The 12930-nt window shown below is 43.5% G+C and overlaps 1 pseudogene across 1 annotated transcript; it reads right to left on the reverse strand.

Annotated features, from left to right (window-relative positions):
* Window positions 1-10926: 10926 nt before the first annotated feature.
* Window positions 10927-12425, reverse strand: LOC118000078 (annotated as a pseudogene). The gene has a single exon (XR_004676372.1). The product of XR_004676372.1 is annotated as a transcription initiation factor TFIID subunit 13-like (transcript).
* Window positions 12426-12930: the final 505 nt, after the last annotated feature.

The raw sequence follows: 12930 nt of genomic DNA on the forward strand, positions 1-12930 counted from the left end.
AGATAGATAGATAGATAGATAGATAGATAGATAGATAGATGATAGATAGATGATAGATAGATAGATAGATAGATAGATAGATAGATAGATAGATAGATGATAGATAGATAGATAATTTGGACAGGCTTGAATAAAATCTCGCCAATTAGATGTACTGATGTCAAAGAACAATATGGTTCTGTTGCAGTTTTCATTCCAACCCTAGAAAAACCTGAGAAGTAGGTAACATGCATGTGAGCTGAAGGTCCCCCTACCTTTACTCCTTGGACTTCCAATTCCAACACTGAAGTTTCCCCCCACTGATCCCCAGATTCCCAGGGTGTCTCACAAAAACACCCCATAATGGCAAAAAACATCCTAAGCCTTTGCTCTTTTGTCCCCTTCAAAACCTGGAAGTCCTATGTCCCGACCCATTAGTACACAGCCCTTTGCCAGAAAAGCCATTATAGCCTGGGTGTATGCAAATCCAATTTGTACAAATTTAATTATGCACAGGTAGAAAAGCACAATAGAAAATCTGTATTTGTGTGAACACAAGCCAAGTGGCTCTCCTAGTGTTCAGTGGGAGTAGCAGTTATCTGTTCCAAGTCTAGAGGGGCACACTGCTATGTGGGGCTTATCAAGAGGCAACAGAACCCCCCAGAAAACCAGGTTCACAGTATTTACGGAGCCCGCAGCAGGAAACACCATGCAACTCAAGACAAAACACTTACAAGTGAGGAAAGCTCATTCTTCTGTTTCAACAGGGCTCTTCAGTACAAAACTGGAGTTCTATAATTCCCCATCAGCTACAGGCTAAATAAGTGACCGCAGGAGTGTGGCCGGCTGGCCTCATCTCCCTCCCCGCCCTGGGCCCCCACACCAGCTACTCCAGTCTTCATCCCGCAACCTGTCGTCCACTCTCTTCGACGTTCTGACTTCATAGTTTTCTATTAAAACAATATAAACCCATTAAAGCTGAATTCAAAGATGGTAACATAGCAAAAAGCAATGATACGTACATTTTTCTTCTCGACTTTGGGCCTATTCAATATAGACAATTACGTGCCCTTCTTTTTCTCTTAACGTGATAGCATAAGCACTTCCCCACAACACTAAAATCTTTCTGTAAACAGCATTTAGAAGGGTTACATAATAGTCCACCTTATGAATACTTAGCAATGTATTTAGGCACTCCCCTGTGGTGTGGAGCATTTAAATTGCTTCCATTTTGCTCTACAACAACGTGTACTGATCATACACACTTTATGCCTCTCTGTTGTCATTATGTTGTCACCTGCCTGTCACATCCTTCTGTCTGTTCTCCGCCTGGTAAACTCCCACTTACCTTTCAAGTCCCAAGCCTCGAGCCTCACCTGTTCTGCACAGTAACTTATGCTGTAAGGACCTCCTCACAGTCCGTTCCTTTCTAGTCTGAGTTTCTACATCACTTTGTATGTATTTCTATTAGTGTACTGTTGACATTGTCTAATATTCAGATGTTTGAGTGTCTCTTCCACCAGAAGGTGAGCTTCCTGAGTTGAGAGTCATGCATTTTTCATCTTTCTTACTGTATCACCAAGCACAATGCCTAGCACATAGTGGGGTCTCAACAAATATTCGCCTGGGAGTGTTTTTTCCAGAATTCTTCCATTGTGGCATTCAGGAATTTTGTGCTTTCATTCTTTCATCCATCTGTGCCAGAGATCTGGTTGGTAGGAATAATGTGATAGATACTGGAGAGGAAAATTATTGTATTTCAGGGAACGGAATCTAGTTTGTGACAAAAGCACCAACCCAGTAACCAAAATTAATAGTGATAACTTCTTCTTGGGTAGAGGCAAATCAGATTCCATCAGTAGAACTGGAAGATCTGTAAAATTTTCTTAGGTCTTGGAAACTACTAGAAACACATATATGGCGTTTTAATGTCAGTACAAGAAAAGTCTGCAGACACCCCAACCTCCATTATGTTTCCCTCTTGCTCACCGGAGGCTCTGGATTATGTTCCTGTTCATATTTTGCATGCTGTCATCCAAAGCCTAGCGCAATTTTACAGCCAATATTAGAGACCAACTTTTAGAAAATAATTATTTCTGACTTAAATGTGAATGGTCTTTATAACTGATTCTTAAATTTCCTTGTAGTTCAGGCGGAGTGTTCTCACACAGGGAAAAATAACCACTTTTATGTAAGCCAAATGTACTACCTCTCTCCATAAATGTTAGGTATGCAGATAACTTTCAGTTCCACCAAGAGGGATTCATGTATATAATCCTGGGTATGAGTTTTCTGGGAGTGGGTGCTGTGCTATTTTTTTTTTTAGATTTATTTATTTATTTATTTATTTGAGAGAGAGTGAGCAAGTGAAAGAGAGAGAGAAAGCATGAGCAGAGGGAGAGGGGAAAAGCAGACTCCCCGCACAGCAGGGAGCCCGATGCAGGGCTTGATCCCAGGACCCCAGGATCATGACTTGAGCCAAAGGCAGATGTTTAACCAACTGAGCCACCCAGGCGCCCTGCTATTTTTTTTATAGAAAGAAAAAGAAATAAGAACAATATAAGTAACAAGAAGAGGAAGTTGAGGAAGGGAAAGGAGTGAGGGAGAGACAGAAGATTATCTGTGTTCTTGCTAAAAATTGACCTCTTCCACAAAACCTGCCTTGAAAATCCCAACTCCCATGACTCTTTCCTCTTTTACAATGAATATTCATTTTAGCAGGCTGTTATAAACTATCCTTTTAACTTTCACATTTTTAAAGTTAGTTCTTTCTGCCAACTCATTTTCTTTTTTTTTTTTAAAGATTTTATTTATTTATTTGACAGAGAGGGAGAGAGCACAAGCAGGGGGAGCGGCAGGCAGAGGGAGAAGCGGGACTCAATCCCGGGACCCTGGGATCATGACCTGAGCCGAATGCAGACACTTAACTGACTGAGCCACCCAGGTGCCCCCCAACTTCAAAATTCTTATGCTTGAACCTCAGACATTTGCCTATAATGTTTATTTGAATACTTGTAATAAATATAATCTGTTACCTAGACCTATCATGGTTTTAGCTTTCATTATTTCATTTAGCTTTCATTATTCCAAAAGCCAGAGCCTGATGGAAGTGGGGGGAAAGAGGCAGAAGGTGAATCCTGAGTGTATAGAGGGCTTCCAGAATGAAACTGCCTTTTGCTAGGGGCTTTCTGGTGACCAGCTTCTCTCCAGGTAAAACAAAAGAGAGGATCTACCCGTGGCGATTCTGTCACCACAGATGTGGCTCTATTACAGAGGTGTCTAGCTTCCTGGGCAATGACTTCCCAGCTTTGCCAACACTCCCTTCTCTTGGGTTTTCCCGGAGGCCAAGGCTCTACACTGCTGTTCTCAGCTACAGAGTCCCTGCTGCTGTCATGACCTTCCATGGCACCCCAGGACCCACTTGACACCACTTGAGGTGAGCTCAGTTTGTCTGCTCAGGGAACTGACAAGGGGATTTCTCTACCTAGGCTTTGCCCAGTTAATTTGACATTATATTCGAGCCAATTACTTCACCCAGTACTATAGCTCAAGGGAAAGTAGAAATTGTTTTCCCTCCAATTTCTTTAAAACAATAGCAGGAAGGTAGTCCAGCCAACCCATAGAGATTATAGTAAATATCACACGTAAAGACTCAAATGTGCTAAAATAAATCACACAATATTCTCCACGCTCACCTCTGTTTTCACAGAAACTCATTGGAAAGGCCCACAAAGCAGGCCCACGTCAAGGGCCGTCACCTCTTTGCCCTGACACACGTGCCCATAAACATGGGAAACAGTATTCCCTATCTGACAAAATGGAAATATTTCAAGAGATCCATCATGGTGGTTTGTCCCAGTCCAGGAAGCTATGGACATGTCCAAGCCACCACCATGATCTTCGTAAAAGCCAAAATAAATTTAAATTCCTTGATTGGTGATCCCGCTCATGGGATTTAACCTTAAAAATTAGGGTTAATTAATTAAGAAAAATAATCCATAAGAAAGGATAGTAGATCACAAATGTTTATCTCCGCATTATTTGGCATGTTGATACAATTATCAAAAAATAAGAAAATGATTAAAACAAGGTATTTGCACTAATTTAGGATGTTATAGGCTGATTTCTGGAACCGTGCAGGTCAAATATAATAGATATTGCCTGGAATAAATCAAAATATAGGAAGATTTGATAGAATTTCCCATGCTCATGCTATGTAGAAAGAGCTACTACGTTCCACGCCCCACTTAGCCAGACAAAACACTAACTTGTGTATGTGAATGAACAGCTGTGTCAGACAAAGGCAGGACCTGGACAAGGCTGGAGATGGTAGGCTGCCAGGATCCCATAAGATAAGGAAAGTGGGTACCATATGGCAGCCACAAACATTTTGGCCTCCAGGAAGAACACTGGGAATGTAAGGCATCCCAAGAAACAGCAAAGGAAGGCAGGTAGTGACATGCGGTGACAGCCGGGCCGCCTGTGACCCAGTGACCAGCTGGGCCAATCATGAGCTGTCTTCCGACATGTGTATAAGGGAAAGAGCTGGGAAATGACACAGTAAACTAAAGCACTTGGTTCGTTCGTGTAATTCAACAGACTTTAGAGAGCGGCATGCACTGGTTGACAGAAACATCATGCATCATATTTATTGTATGGACCAGAAAGGGACTCCCAGAAGCAACAACATTCCAAATGGTCAGTGGCCGGGAAAGGGTCCTGTTTTCATTTATTCCCAGTTTTAACATCTCCTGTATCCTTCCCTTTCTAAGGCACCAGAGTCAGGGGAAATGACTCTCCCACAGACATCGGATCATCTTCCACAGCCACCTGGTGTCTCCTTTTGCCATTCACCCTGCCCCACCAGTCTCAGATCTTAATGTGGCCTGTTATCAAATCCCAACAGCTACCCCTACCCCAGCATTTAGGCCAAATTGTGTGGTGGCAAGTTCCCTCTGTTCCTTTGGGACATCCCTTTGGTCAAGTCCAAGGCATCCCTAATAGTTATAAGGTCACCCTACCAACTTAAAAAGCCCCCTCCCCTTCAAAAGCATCTTGACACAGAAATGAGGAAAAATAATCCAGTTACGTTCTCCTGGCTTTTATGCTAGTGGTCTGAACTCTGGGAGAATGGTCATCCTGCTGGACCATCACTGCCTCCGAGCATTTGTTAGTATTAATATAAATAAAATACATGGAAAGTATTTATTCAGTTAATATTCACTGAGACTTGGGGCGCCTGGGTGGCTCAGTCATTACGCATCTGCCTTCAGCTCAGGTCATGATCCCAGGGGCCTGGGTTCGAGCCCCACATGGAGCTCCCTGCTCAGCGGGAAGCCTGCTTCTCCCCCTCCCACTCCCCTGCTTGTGTTCCCTCTCGCTGTCTCTCTCTCTGTCAAATAAATAAAATCTTAAAAAAAAATATTCGCTGAGACTTGCCATGGATACGGAGTAGAAACAGAGCTGGTATTGAGGATCCAGGTGCTTTTGCTCAACACATCCCGCCTTTAATCCCAAGGTGAGGACTCCGGGGAAGGCACTCCTTGAAGAACAGAAGGATAGCAACATTAGCACTCCGCAAACTTAGAGTCCATGTGGGTCATAAAGTTCCCTGTTTTCTTCAAAATAGCAGCCTCACAATCCTCCCCAGGTCTGTACTTCCCACAACCATCACCTGAAAACCCCCTCTCCCTATATGCACCTAGACTTCTATTTACTTTTTATTTCCATATGTTTAGCAACAGCTATAAAGCTCTCCTTTTGAGGAAATGCTTTCAGCAATTGTGTTACCTACTTTGAACTTGTTTCTCCTAAGCCATCGGCATTTCTCTTCCCCACTGTGAAATTGACTAAAAACAGCATGAAGCTGACAGGTTTTTGTATAGAGACCAGACATAGCATTAAAAAAATGTCTGAGATTTTTTTTTTCCCTCTTCCAACAAAAGGCATCTTCCAGTGCATCTTTTATTATTATTGCTCTTACTATCATTACCATTATTCACCCAAAGTTTTTGTTATCCCAAAGGATAATTCAGAACTAGAGACTTTATTCAAATGATTGTTCTCAAATGGAGCTCTCCTGGGGAATGACTTATACACTAAACACAACAGTAAACCACTTTTTTGAAGAATAGAGTAAGCAAAGACGGATTCTTCTGATTCTCTTTGTTCATTTGAGTTTATTCAAGCCGTGGCATATTTTTTCGGTAAGAAATGGCAGCCTATTTACCCTGTTTCACTCAGAGAGAAAGAAAAATAAAGGAGGGGGACAGAGCTTTAAAAATAGCATCAGTGGCAGAAGTAGACACACAGCTAGGGAGCTGTGTCTCATCCAATCTCATATCCACCAAGCCAAGCACAATGCCTGGCACACAGAAGATGCTCGGTGCAGGTTTGCCAAGTAAGTGAGTGAGCAGATACTGTGACCCATGACCAGCTCTCCATGGAAGAATGGCTGGGTAGAGGAGCTCGGGGGAGAGTCTCAGCACATTCATGGCCCTAGCCAGCTGAATGTAGAGAAGGTGTCATATTTATTTTTTTAATTTTTTAAAAAGATTTTTTATTTATTCATTTGAGAGAGACAGAGAGAGTGAGTGAGGGCACAAGCAGGGGAAGAGTCAGAGGGAGAGGGAGAAGCTGAGCAAGGAGCCCGATGCAGGGCTCGATCCCAGGACCCCAGGATCATGACCTGAGCCGAAGGCAGACGCTTAACCAACAGAGCCACCCAGGCGCCCCAAGGGTGTCATGTTTAAAAGGCACATCCCCCTGCACCTTGTACCCAGTGCAGAGTCAGCCTCGAGAGGACCCTGCCTGGATCTGAGAGCTCCCTAAAAGCTAGCTCTAGAGTCTCGGCTGGAGCCTGGGCCCACCCTGCAGCCCTCACAGCTACCTCCAGAGGTTGCTATACAGATGCCTGGCACCTTCCTACCTAACCATATGCTTTGGTTTCCAAAATTATGTCTCCAGTCAGACAGCTTTCCCAGAATTTAAATGCATTTCCCATTTTCTCCTGAACATCACCCTGGGACGTCTTATAGAAACCCCAAACTCAAGCCATCGACTTTCCCCTGAAACATGCACTACTTCGTGCATGTCCCAGTACCAGATTCATTGCTGTGTATCCCAGGGGTATTCCGTCCTCCCTCAGCACTGAACTCCCCATAATTCCTTGAATACCTCCATGCTTTTGTGAGTGCTGTATCTGGTGGCTAGAATCTTCTTGTACCAATATCTTGCTTGGAAAACTGCTCATCCTTCAAAAACCTACTCCATGTCACCTCCTCTGCTTACCTTTCCCCACTCCTCCAGAATGGAGTGAGCTTCCAGAAAACTTTGTTCAGGGGTGCAACCAGCACTTGTAATTAATCTACTAGCTTATCTCCCACCTCCTAACTGTAACTGCTTACCCCCTGGGTGGTTCTCAAACTCAAGTGAACATCAGAATCACCTGCAGAGCTTTTAAAATGAGATTTCCAGGCCTCCTCACACCCAGGGAGAGAGACTCAATAGACCTGGAGTGGAAGCAGGGATGCTGAGTTTCTAAAAGCTCCTGGGGGGATTCTGAGGGCAGCCACACAGGGAGCCTCCTCCCAGATAAAAGCTCCTGTGTTTTGTTGAGCTTCGTCAACCAGCACAGGACATAGCATTAGCAGTTGTGGATTTGTTGGATGGGAGTGTGGGTGAGTGGATGGACAGATGTCCAGTGGATGCTGAGGGAGAATGAGCCATTCTGAACAACTGTAAGACTGAGAGGAACCCAAAACAGATGTCAATTTAGTTCAGATCCTCTGGGAACAGGCAGCAGAACCAAGCCCCTTCCTCATCCCCAAAGAGCCTTGGTTACTCTGAGGAGCAGACTGTCCGCATTTAATTTCTGGCAGATTCTCTCTTCCCCCTCTGTGCATTTCCTCCCTGTCTTCCCTGCAGGCTTTTATAAACCAGTACTTCTCCAGTCTTCCCCAGGTGCCAAATCAGGTGTCTCCAAGGCCCCAGGGGCGGGGGGTAGGGGTGGGTGGGAGGGTGGCTGCAGGATACAAGCCACAGACCTGAATAACCTGGCTGGACACCAGCAGCCTCGTCTGTGCCTCACCAATGGGATCCAGCCATCCAGAAGCCCTAATGAGATTTCTGAGTCAGCCCTGGGCAAGGCATCCCACCAAACACAAAAACCCATTTTAGGAAGGTGAGGAAAACCTTGAATTGGAGATCTGTGTGGCTGGTGTCTCGCCCCACAGGAAAGAGAAAGGACCCTCCCGCAGCGTTACCGGGGTAATGGCTGTCAGAGGCAGCCAGCCCTGGCTCCCCCGCGTGGCTTCCCTGCCATCTGGCAGCATTCAGAGCCCCTTGGGGACTCTCTTTAAGAGCCATTTGAATCCATAATTCAAACTCAAGAGCATTTTCAATGTAAAAAAAAATAGTAATGCTTGATTTAATTTTATTGCCATAGGCTCTACCAGGAAAGAGGAAGGGGGGCAGGGAGGGGAGGCTGCACTTCTTCCCTGCAAGAAGGGACATCTGCTGCTGGTGGGGGAAAAGGCCCAGGGCATCGCCTTTCTGGGCAATTACTCCTGGGCACGAAAATAAAAACAACCCACATTTTCTCCCCAATCTGCCAGCCTCTTGGCATGTGTGGAAACAAGCTCCCTGTCTTTGGGCAACTTGACAGGTTTGGCCTGGAACAGACATCAGCTGTCACAGGCGCACGGCAAGGAGAAGGGAAGCCTCCAGGGCCCAGCAGAAGGCTTCAGGACAGCTCAAATGTGGCCACCAAAGGGACCTTGCAGATAAGCTTGAGAGAGCATCAGGCTAGATTAGAGTCCAGCAGATGGCTCTCTGGGGTGTGCTTCTGTCTACTTTCACATGGAGAATCCATGGGCTATTTCTATACACAAATCTCACCTCCTTGGAAAAACAATGATAGGTTTAGAGCAAAAATAAGACAACTCGAAACGGTATCACTAAAATCCTTAATAAAGTGATAGGAACCCCATTACCCTCCAAAGTTCCCAGCTGGTATGCTTCCCATACCCAAGTTGAGCCAAGAGGAGGATATGGGTCTCCTGTAGGTGGAGGGCCAGATGGCTTCTCCCTTTCCATTGCCATCTGCAGACCCTAGACCCTAGAGTGGTCTGGCCAAGGCCACATGTCTCACTGAGCCCTGGTTTGTGAAAACCAGTGTCCTCTGGAAAGGTTGGCAACATGAGTTAGTTGGACTTCACTGAGGACTTCATCGCACTTGAAGGTGAAGAAACTAATCGTGGTATAGCATGTGACAGTAAGCAAGCCTTCCAGTGGTTTGTACAGATATGTGTTGGTATGAATGGCCCTGTAGACTCCTCCTCATGCCTGCCAGACTCATCCTCAACTCTAGGACTTCAGCCACACCCACCCAGGTGGCTAGTTGGCCCCACATGACCCTGAAATCCTACTTACAGCAGGTTGGACCAAGAAGACACGCCTGATCCAAGAGTGTCCTCGCTCAGGGACCCTGCCAAACAGGCACAATTGTGACCTAATTGAGCTGATCAGATCTCATCGCTTAGACTGTTTGAGAACCTGGCATAAAGAAAAGAATCAGCAGTTCATAGGGGGAATAAAAACATTCTGATTACTGAATAGGCAGACCAAGTTCATATCTAATCACCAGAGTGCCACCAAAAAGTATTATGGAAAGAGTTGATACTTATTTTATTTTGAAAATAACATTAAAATGATCATTACAGAGGGAAGACACCAGAACTTTTTCTGGACTTCCTTATATTTATCATAAAACTTCACATGACATTTACTTTGAAATTCGGGGTAGGTGAGGAGGGGGGAGAGAAGCCTACATGTTTTCTAGTCTAAATGTCTTGATGTGACTCTGAAAAAAAATACACAGAGAAGGAGCAGGAAGAAGAAGCCCTAAAACAATAGAAGCCAGGAGTAGGAGTGAAGAAAGTATCAAGCAGCCAGAAGTCAGGAGCAATAGGCGCGAAGTGGGAGACTTGCTGGGTCCCTGGAGTGATCAGCAGCAGAGAGAGAGCACAGGAACCCCCTTCTAAGGGGACATCTACTGAAATCCCTGTCGCACCCCAGAGCTGTTGCTATGGCTTCCGCAGGGCCTAAGGCTCCCTTACTTCCCCCATGGAGCCTGGCTGCAAGTCCCTGTCTCCTGAGCTTGAGTTTCTCTTTGCTTCTTGAAACCTAAAGGAGCCTAACTTAGGCATCATACTAGCAAATAAAAGAAAAAATATTCAGATATTATTACCAAAGCCAAAGGTAAAGACCTTTAAAAGGAGTAGAGAGGAGGATACCGCGATTCATGTGGTTCAAGTACAAGGTTCAATTCAAGAAGAGCTTTAAGTTGAAAGACAAACTTTGCATAATATGGATGCATTCAGCAAACAGAGGCCAGGATGAATACATGGGAAACCACGTCTTAAATGGGCAACAGTCAGAAGCTGAGGATGTATAACACAATGAAGAGAAAAACTCAGGAGGCTCATGACAGATGGTGCCCTGTGTCAGCACTGTCAAGTGGAAGAAGTATTGGAATCATTTCGTACGCCAAAGGGAACAAATGGGAATGTGGAGAATAAAGGCTTTGATTCAATATTTGGAAAATCTTTTCAAAAATTTGAACTCTGTCAGAAGACGGGGTGTTCTACTTTACAAGGTTGTGAGTTATCACTGAAAAGTGCTCAAAAAGAGGGGCACCTGGGTGGCTCAGTTGTTAAGCGTCTGCCTTCGGCTCAGGTCATGATCCCAGGGTCCTGGGATCGAGCCCCACATCAGGCTCCTTGCTCAGCGGGGAACCTGCTTCTCCCTCTCCCACTCACCCTGCTTGTGTTCCCTCTCTCGCTGTCTGTCTCTCTCTCTCTCTCTCTGTCAAATAAATAAATAAATAATCTTAAAAAAAAAAGTGCTCAAGAAGAAACATGAAGTTCTTGGTCAGTGATGTTTTGTTTTTATTTTATTTTTTTTAATCTAATTTTTTACTTTATTCCTTGTATCAACAGATTAAGAAAGTGAAATTCTCCTACATGCTGATTTATAGATAATGTTTATAAGCAGTACACAAAACACTGTTTCACAGAGTAATATTCAGTGATCCCTTTAAATGCAGTTTTAATCCTTATTTTAAACTAAGTGCTATAATTTAATACAATAAGCTAAACACACACAAAACTTGTATATCCTGAACTACAAAAGTGGTTTCCATGGCCATATATGGTTTTAGTCAAGTACACATTTCCACAATGAACAAGTACTAACAAATACATTAATAAAACACTATCCCAAATGCTTATCCTGCCATCAGCTTTTTAAGCAATACCATTCCTACTACTGAAAGCATTTATTTCTAGAAGCTTTAATCTGACCTGGGAAAATTAGTTCTCTTAAAACTTGACAACTAGTACATTATAAGCCCAAAAGGTTTTAAATCAAAAGCCTTCCAATACGGAAGAATTCACATGAAACTTTTAGTTTAAAAAATAATCATTCTTGTAATCTAAAGAATATTAAAAAAAAAACAAATATCTTAAATAAACATTCCTACAAAAGACTATTTTCTTTTATCATCTTCTCCTTAAAAAAAAAAAAGCAAACCAGTTCACTATCTTTTAATAATCTCTTAGACTACCGTAGTCTAAAAACTTTAGAATACATGGAACATGTCTTAGCAATCATAGTTGAAGATGCCCTATAGATTTCATATATTAAACAGCTATGGTATAGCCTACAAGGGCACAAATACACCCAATACATAAATACTACTTCATCACTTAGTCAAAAGTCAGAAGGAACCACATAGTTTGCAAGGTACTTCAACTTAAATGTGGTCATTAAAACCCAGTAAGTAATTCAAGTATAGTCCTATAAGGGCAGGCAATTCAAGGCTCAAATATCATTCTAAAATCGAAGACATGAAAATAAAAGCTGAAGACTTTTTGTTTCTCCATCTTGCATATACATGGCTAGATATTAGGACCCCAATGTGGAAAATAAAGTTATGATATATGGTTTCCCCAGAAGATAATGAAGCTTCAGAAAGTACAGAAGGTGTCAAGATCCATAGTTTGCTTCATCAAATGCTTTTCTAGCTCGTTTCAATTCTTCATTCATAGTAAGCAAGTCTTTAACCCTAGCAAACTTCCTTGGGTCCTTTCGAATCAAGAAGACGATATCTTCAACTTGTACCCGACCTTGTCTTCCAATTGACATTGCCTTGCGAGTCATTTCAGTGATGAACTCTATGACAAGGCCTTCAAGAATATCCACTGACTCAGTATAAGGATTCTGGTCATCCCCAAACCCATACATCATACATCACAATTCTTTAGAAAAAAGTCTCTTCCTTTTACCCTGTCAGCCTTCTGCACCTCCTTCAATTTCTTCATTTTCTTCCTCAAAAGTAGGGTCTTCCTCCTCGTCTGCCATGCCACCAGCCAGCCTACACGGCTCCGCCACCTCGCTCCTCTGTTTTTATTTTTATTTTTTAAAGATTTACTTATTTTAGAGAGAGAAAGAGAGCAGGGGGGAGGGGCAGAGGGAGAGAGACTCTTAAGCAGACTCCACACTTTGTACGGAGTCTGATTTCACAACCCTGAGATCACAGCCTGAGCCGAAACCAGGAGTCGGATGCTTAACCACCTGAGCCACCCAGGCGCACCGGGGAGTGGTGTTTTTACAAAGATATTTAAGAAACATCTCAATTCCAAGAATTGAGAGACAGCCCACTTCCATCCATGACCTTTCCTAGGTGGAGAGCTCAGATTCTAGAGCTGGCGACCTGGGTTTGTATCCCGGGTGACCCTAAGCAAGTTACTTGTCTTCCTACACACATTTCCCACTCTAGAAATTGAGAAAACAGTACCTATAGCATAAAGAATTTGTGAAAAGTAAATGAGACCATTCAAATGTAGAGTTTAGACCAATGCCTGGTAACTAAGAAGCACTAGATACATA

This window comes from Mirounga leonina, unplaced genomic scaffold, assembly GCF_011800145.1.
Source record: "Mirounga leonina isolate KUSES-001 unplaced genomic scaffold, KU_Mleo_1.0 Mir_115, whole genome shotgun sequence".
In the NCBI taxonomy this organism is placed as follows: domain Eukaryota; kingdom Metazoa; phylum Chordata; class Mammalia; order Carnivora; family Phocidae; genus Mirounga; species Mirounga leonina.